Source organism: Pteropus vampyrus, unplaced genomic scaffold, assembly GCF_000151845.1.
Source record: "Pteropus vampyrus isolate Shadow unplaced genomic scaffold, Pvam_2.0 Scaffold11, whole genome shotgun sequence".
Lineage (NCBI taxonomy): Eukaryota > Metazoa > Chordata > Mammalia > Chiroptera > Pteropodidae > Pteropus > Pteropus vampyrus.
The window spans coordinates 9,554,944-9,563,756 of NW_011888792.1; the positions used below are offsets into that span (position 1 = coordinate 9,554,944).

General features: G+C 33.7%; 1 pseudogene; it reads right to left on the reverse strand.

Annotated features, from left to right (window-relative positions):
- The window catches only part of LOC105304741, a 12,733-nt pseudogene extending 8,110 nt beyond the window's left edge, over positions 1–4,623 (reverse strand).
- Between the last annotated feature and the right edge of the window lie 4,190 nt (positions 4,624–8,813).

Consider the following 8,813-nt stretch of genomic DNA (forward strand, 5'->3'; position numbering starts at 1 on the left):
AAAAAAAAAAATACATTACCAAAAAAAGGAAAAATATTAAGATGGACTTGCTCCCTTGGAAATCAAAATTGTAGTTATTTCTACCAAACAGAAATTGTTTGACTAAAGACTCACATGTGGTAGAGGAGCCTAAATATTAAATTTTATACAGTCGATGGTTGCCTCACTTAACAGGTTGTGTAGGCCACAAAACACATCAAAAATAATATTAAGTCCAACATTTGAAAGACCAACTGAACTGTATAAAAACATGTTTGTGATATTAAAAGATGCCGTAAATCCATATGATCTTAATTTTGATTTATATATTAATTTCTGCCCTTTGAATATCAGTACAAAATCACCAAATTAGCTTTAAAATAATAATGCTGTTATCCCCTGATGATTTTAAACTTGAAAACCAGAATTATATCGTGCTGCTTTAACCAAAGGCAGGCATCATTTATGTAGCTCAACATTAGTGTATTCTCGTGTTCAATCTAGAGTAATGTGATTATGATCAAGATTAAGTCAGAGGAATGGACTCAATTAATTCTTGTCCTTTCTAGCCTGTACAGTTCCAGAATTTTTTTGAGTTTGAAGTTTTCTATAGTTATAGATGCAAATGTAAAATACATTGAAATTTTCTAAGCCTAATTTATTTGCCCAGACTTCCCTCGTTCTCAATCCACGAGACTGAGATAAAATTGACACCACTTCCTGCTAAAGTGGTGACTCAGGAAAGCAAAAAAGAGTAGTACATCTTTTAGGCAAGAGGTTAGTTCTCTTTCTGGAGCTGTTGAGAAAAAGGCTCCCTTTATCTGCTAAGGTTTCTAAACTGCTAGTGTAAGTTTGGAGCTGCCTAGATTCTGCTTGCTGGGAAGGCCTGCCTAGGAATAAAGGTAACTCAGAAGAAAGCAGAGCAGATCAAAGAGGAGAGATCCTTCTTGATGACAGTGTTTAAATCTACCTGAAATAGGTCAGACCATGAACTTTTCAATTTCACAAATGAAGAAACAAGACAAGGATTTGCTCTAAGGAAACAAAAGATTATGCAGGAAAGAAAGAAATTATAAAATGCTACATGGCTCATGCTCATGAATAGCTTTTACACAGGCATAATAATGTAATTACTGAATATTACAATATACTTGTATGAGGTGGATGTGAAGATGAGAAGAGAGATAGAAATGAAGATGGTAATGGTGAAACAACAACTAAATCCACAACCACTACAGTAGGAAGTTAATAGGTAATGCCTAAAGCTGCAAAATCAAGAAGCAGCCATATAAGCATATTATCCAGAAGAAACTACCACCCCCACCAAAAACAAAAACAAAACAAACAAACAAACAAAAAACATAGAAAGATTTAGAAATCTTTAGAAATCTTTGTACTGGGTACTTGGTAGTCCCTTTTAACGGGGAGATTTATAGCTTTCAGTTCTACAGGCAGTTGGTTTACTTATTTGATTATTTTCTTCTATTTTATCTTATTTCACTTTCTAAAATTCCTGTTATTCAGATATTGGACTTCTTGGATTAGTCCTTTAGTCCTCTGATTTCTAATTTTTTTCTCTCTTACTATTCTATTCTCTCATTGTCTTTTTGCTTTACTTTCAGAGAGATTTCCTCAACTTATCTATCTTTCCATACTTTAATTTTTAAAAATAATTTTACTCTCATAATTTGAATTTTTAGGAGCATGTTTTTTTCTTTAGAGATGGATGGACAGGTGATGATAGATAAATGATAGATGATTGATAGATGATAGATGATAGATAGATAGATAGATAGATAGATAGATAGATAGATAGATAGATAGATAATCACCCTGTTCTAATTTTATGGCTACAGTATTCTCTCATGTCTGTCTGGGATATGAAAGATAGTATTTCCATTTTCTTCCCTCGCCTACATCCATCTCTTTAATGTAGCTTTTTATCTGATTATGTCCATCTCTGTCTTTCACATCAGAGGCTCTCTGCAGATGTTGAACGGCCTTTGGTTTTCTAAGAGATAGGGGACTAGAAAGCTGATGAGAAGCTCTAAGCACTTCTGGGTGCCATATGTTGAGAAGGGCTTGCTCTTGGTGGGTAATTTGGGTGACCATTTGATTGAAGAAACCCTAATGTCAGCATCTTTAGGTCTGTTTGGCTGATTAGATTCTCCAGAGGTGACTTTTCCATTGCTGGGCCTAGAAAGTAGAAGCCAGAAGTGAGCATTCTAGGAACTAATTGTGAGAAGACAAGATGGCTATTCTCAGAATTCTGTTTGTTAAAATTCACTTAATTCCATTGTTTTTAACATAGTAGCTCTAGCTTTGGTTTTGCCTAGTGTTCTTTTCAAAGATCTTCTCTAGAATAAGCATGCAATCCTCTGCCCTAGTTGGAGATGCACAATTGACCCGTTATACAGAGTAGAGGAAGAGTTCTGTGGTGGGGAGGATTCCAACACCTTACAAACACTTTCAACTTATTCTCCTGTTGATAGCCTCACATCTACCATAGTTCAAAAGCACCTAATTCAAAAGCCAATGATTTGAGCCTTTAGGAAATCTGAAATATGAATTAATTTGTTTCTTGACTTTCTGCAAAATTGCTTTCTAAAGTTTTTTTCTAATAAAAAAATTTGTATCTCCATAGAAGCATTCAGAATGTCAACAAAACAACAGCACTTTTTTTTTTTTCAATTACAGAGTGGTATTCTGTTAACAGAACAACAATTATTTCATATAAACTGCATCAGAGACAACCAAAGATGAAAAACTATCATCCCTATATATGACTAATTTGTGATGTGCACCAACAAGAACCTGTTTTAAGTTTCTATGCCAATTTACAACCCCCATACTGTACCAGGCAAGATTAGAGGCCATTGAAATACTACCAGGACAAGGCTATCTAAAGACACATTAGGTAGTGTGTTAACTATACAAAAAAAGACACTCTGCAGCAGTGATCCTCAACCTTTTTGGCACCACAGACCCATGCTCCTATGAGAATCTTATGCCTGATGATCTGGGGTGGAGCGAGGTGATGATGCTAGCGCTGGGGAATGGCTGCAAACACAAATGAAGCTTCACGTGCCTGCCACTCACCTTTTGCTGTGTGGCCTGGTTTCTAACAGGCCACCAACCGGTACTTGTCTGTGGCCTGGGGATTGGGGACCCCTGCTGTACAGTTTAAAAACAAATCTTACACAGCCTCAATTTTTTTCTTTTTAAAAAGAGTGAATTGTATATAGGGGAGTAACTGCGCTAGAACTAACATCCATTATCATCTTCCTCGTCTTCCTCCTCTTCCTTCATTTTCTTGCATTTATTGACCTCACAACACCTTTTTTTTTTTTTTTGCCATGTCAGGCTTTCCTTTAGCTTGTTATGCAGCAATATCCTTTTCATATTTTTCTTTCAGCTTAGCAGCAGCCTTCTTTTTCACAAAGCTGCTTTGTCACCTGCAGCAGTGTTATTACACATCTCTCCCAGCTTCTTTGCAACATCACCAATGGATAGGCCAGGATGCTCTCCTTTGATTTTTGGGCGATGCTGAGAACAAAACAAGAAAAAGAACGAAGGAGACCCCTCGGATGCATTGGGATTCTCTTTGCTTCCCCTTTAGGAGGAATGTAAGTTTTCATTTCTCTTTCATAGTGGGCCTCGTCCGCCTTTGCCATGTCTTCAAATTTTCCTTTCTCTTTAGCATACCTGGTCTTCTACTTCTCTGAGCACTTCTTAGAAAACTCTGAGGAGTTGACTGAAGCATCCAGTTGCTTCTTCTTTTGCTCCTCCCGGTGAGTTTTCACAAAGAATGCATATGATGACATTTCGCCTCGTGGCTTTTTAGGAATCTCCTTTGCCCATCTTTCATTATTTTTCCTCAGCAAGCACAGAATTGCCCAGTGCCTCTCTGGCTCGCACTATCCCAGCGCTGTCTATGGAGCTCAAAGTACTGCAATGGCTGCGTGCCTTCTAAAGTTTTAATAGATAGTTGCTATGTCTATGTTTGCTAAAATTTTCTTGTGTTGACTTCTCTTCTGTCCTATTTGTCTTTAAGGGTTTGCTCTTCTTTTGAAATAACCTTATCATTTTGATAAAATTATCAGAAGGAAGCAAACACAAGTACGCATGTTTGACCTTTTGTCTTTACCTAGAAGTCTAATCTTCATTTTTCATTAATTACTACAGCAAGCATCTATAAAGATATAGGTGTTTATGTGAGATACCTATACATAGATATCTTTTTAAATGATTTAAATCGAACAGACTCAGGCAAAACATGGAAACTCCTATTTGGCTCTCAAAATTTTACTCAGCTATTATTAACTTTTATCACAATTTATACATTCCTTAAATTGTCTCAGAAAAAGCTCTCTTCCTATTTTCTAGTTCTCAAAACTGAATTATTCTATACAGAATTTCCTTCATATTTTAAATTCAATAGGAGATTGTTTTACTAATGTATGCTCATTTGATTTTAAATCTATTTATATATTACATATGTTTTTATGGCATATAAACAATGAGCAAGCTCTAAAAGCTGTTTTTCTTTTAGTCCTCATTCTATTTCTAATGATAAAAATTAAAATAATATTAGCGTATTTGCTTTGACAATTACTTATTCAAAAGTGCAACTTTCAGGTACATCTTAACACAATAAATTTAACTTTATAGAATTTATGGCATTATCTCTGCTAGATGGTAAACATCTAGATATCAAATATAAGTTAGTATTTATGTTTCTGTGTTTCTGTATCAGGCACAGTAAATTTTACCTTGAACTTGCACAATAAATAATTTCTGAATTGAAGTGTGATTGATATTCAGCATAATGATTATAAGTCAGGATTACATATAAGAAATATAATAGATTTATAATAGTCTTTAGATAATTTTTATAAAAAATTTGGCATTAGAATAGTGATTAACTCTTTTTCTTCTAGAAAAACCTATGCAGTTTGGACTGTATAGGAAATAGGAGAGATGATTAGGCAGAATGTCAAAGAAGGTTGAATAAGTAGTCAAATTTTATTTTTATGCTGTTGCCTAAAATTTAACTACTTGGTTTCAATGCTTGGTTCTTTGATGCTTTAGAAATCTGTTTAGAAATGGCACCTAAGTCCTCAGAGTGTACTTGTGTGTTATCTCTTGTGTTCCTTGCCAGCACCAGAAGACAGAACCAATATTTTTCCTTTCTAAGGGTAAAGAAGTTCACAGAGATCACTTAGCTAGTCAGGGCTTCTTCCACAATGAGTTGTTTCAAATAGGTATATCAAATCTTTGTTCACTTGATAAAATAAGGACCTTGTTAGCAGTAAACATTTTCAGGATTATTTATTCACTCCATCTTATCATCCAAAAGAGTTGTGAGTCTGACAAAATTTGGATCTCTCAAAAAGGTTATCAATAAACACAAGGCTTTTATCTACCAATTCAAACAAAATTGTCACTAAGAACTAAATTACAAATCCTTTGAGAGTAAAGACCATTTTATTTATCTCTCATATATCTTCATCACCCTAGAGCTCTGATGAATGTAAAATAGATGTTCAGTGCCATTGTTGGTTGAAAATTGACAGGAGTTTATAAATGGTCTTAATCTTTTCCAATTTTACGTGGATTTTTATTGAAATTTATAACCTAGGTAATGTTAATTACATTACTACATTAAGATCTATAATTCACATTTCTGCTGGTTAGTAAGTTTTCCAGAGTTTTTTTTTAGCAAAATGAACATGATGTGTACTTGGCCAAAAAAGTCATAAAAGTCACTAAGAAACTTCACTTTTTTTTTTACTTTATATCACTTTATTGATTCTGCCTATTCTGGTGTTCCAGAATTATATAAATCCCAAGTACGCTTGTTTTTGAAGGCTGGATTTTATTTGGAAAAGGCGATCCTTCCCACTTTTTGATAAATCACCAATTTATTCCATTCTCAACTTCTAATAGTATAAAATGTGCTTCTGGAGTCTCTTCATCAGCAAACACAGCAAGCATCTTGACAAAAGGACAGCCCAGAAACAGAGATGTTTAGGGTTTACAAATCTATAAATACAAAATGAATGGATTATGTTCTGGTATTTATTCTACTACTCATGTGATTTTTAGCCTGTTATACCACATTTAAATATTTATACTGTTGTCTATAAAGCAGAAACACCACCTCCTGAATAGTTTCAAGGAATAACCAGTGAGATCAATTTTAATACTAAAATGTGTGTGCTCATGGATGTAATGAGTCATAATTGATTAAAAAAAAATTAAGTATTGAATTGTATGTACATGTTGTTAGGTACTATAAAGAAGGTTAAAATTACAGGCTTAGAAATGATTCTTTAATTCTCCCCAAAATTAGATTAATAGCTTTCTTTATAAAAATTTAAACTAGTCTTAAATGTTTAATATTTAATAAAATACACTTACATAATATCAAATAAACAATAAGAGTCTTGCTAGCCATCTTAGCTTGGTAAACAAGGCACCCAAAATTACTGAACAATCTAGTTGTCATTAATCTTTCCATATACACAACTATTATGTTTAAGACTGACAAGTTACCATTATGGCCTAATTATTGGTGCTCACTCTGAGCATAATGCAAAATATTTACAATGGAATAAAAAATCCATACAACCCAATCGCCTTGGTACAGATAAATTCTACTTTTTTATTTTTGTTTTAGGAGAAATATAATTGTCATACTGTATGCTCAGCATTAAAGAAGTAAAAACTACAGTTCCCAAACCTTCTTTGTTTAAATGTGTTTGCAAATGTTCTTAGTGAATTTCTAAACCATTCCCATCATCCCCTACCTGCAACACACACATATATTGAGCAGAAACCTAAATATATGAGCTAAATCATAAAATTTCTAGAAAAAGCATAAACATTTATTGCAACCTATGGATAGGCAATGACTTTTTAGGGAATAAAACACACAAATTATAAAAGAATGAAACTGATAAATTGAACTTTCTCAAAATTAAAAAATATATATTTTTTGACAGACATCTTAAAAAAAAAATGAAATGGCAAGCCAAAAGGTGCAAAAAAATATTTGGGATACATGTATCTGACAAAGGAGTGGTATTCCAAATATGTAAAGAATTTTACAACTTAGTAAGAAGATAACAATCCAAAACAATATTGGCAAGAGATTTGAACAATCATTTTACAAAAGAAACTATCCAAAGGGCAAATAAGCTCATAAAGAACTGTTTGATGTCTTCAGAAAACTGCAAATTAAAATCACAGTGCTATATCTCTACGACTCTATTAGAATGGCTAAAATTATTTTTAAAAGCTGACAATGTCAAATGTTGAGGAATGGCACTACTTGAATCCTCATATATTACTACTGGAAATTTTAAATGACACAATTACTCTGGAAAACAGCTTGTAGTTTTCTAAAAGCTTAAACATCTACTTAATCATACAACCCAATCATTTCTTAGATATTTGCCCAGGAGAAATGAATACTACACAAAGACTTATACACAAATATCCTTTGGAGCTTTATTCATGATAGTTCAAAATGGATACATGCCAAATGTTCATCAACAGGCAAATGGATAAACAAATTTTGGTACATCCATAAAATGGAATACTACTCAGGGGGAAAAAGTTATATAACAGATGCACATAACAACAATGACGAACCTCAAGAAGTTTATGCTAGATTTAAAAAAAAACAGACCCAAGAGAATATATACTATTTACAGGAATTCTGGAAAAAGCAAGACTAAACTATCATGATAGAAAGTAGATCAATTGACTGAGGTTGGGGGTAGAGGGAAGATTGACCGAAAAGGGTGTTAGGGAGGCTTTTGGCAGGTGGAAGGGGTACTCTGTATTTTGTAGTGGTAGTTTACTTGGGTATATACATTTTTCAAGACTGTGCACTTTATCGTATGTGGGTTGTTACTCAATATAGGGTTTATTTTTTTTTAAGATGGCTTCCTAAGAAAAAGAATGTAATCTATGGCTGAAAACAGTATTTTTAATTATAGATTTTAGAAAATAGGACATCTCTGGGTACACCATTGAAACCTCCTATGTGTTTTTTTTTAAACCCAGATCCATTGCATGTTACAACTTAAAATGACTGGCAAAGCATCCTGGTTGGCATGATGAGAAAGGTAAAGAAGTCATCATGAAATCAAAACTCTATGATTCCTATTAAGCTTATGAGCTATTATAGAAGCTCTGGCTTTGTGAACATAAAAAGTACTGTCCTTGAGATGCAATCACCACAAAAATAAAACCGAAAGGGCTGGGGAGGTAATGAAAGGGGGGTGGTGCTAATACTAAGCTGGCTCCTTTGCTGGGACTCTTGTTATCTTGTTCTGCATTTATCCAGTGCTGTATTTAGAAAGATTAAATCAAAACTGTGAAATTAAAACATGATGAGTGACAGTAGTAAGAGACAACAGCTGTGACATTAGATTTTCAACATGTCAGGCCTGAGATCTGTGTTTCAGGTCACTTTTTTCCACTGGCACCAATCCTGAAGGACAAGAATTGTCTTTCTATTGGCTGTTTTCTAACCCACCTGTTGCCTCTACAGAGTAAAAGATTAACAGAACTTCAATGGGAAGTCAGCCATTTCAGAAGTCTAGGCTGAACAGGTCTTTATACAGCACTTACCTTCAGAAGTCTAAGCACTATATTATCTGGTGTTATCAGCAATAACGATCTTATTCTAGGTACAGAAAACTTTTCTAATCACAACACACACTTTAAATATACATCCGTAATTAAAGCTCTACTCTTTATCAGTTACATGAAAAATAAATTATTTGAAATAGTTATAACTAATGTATAGTCAAATAAAT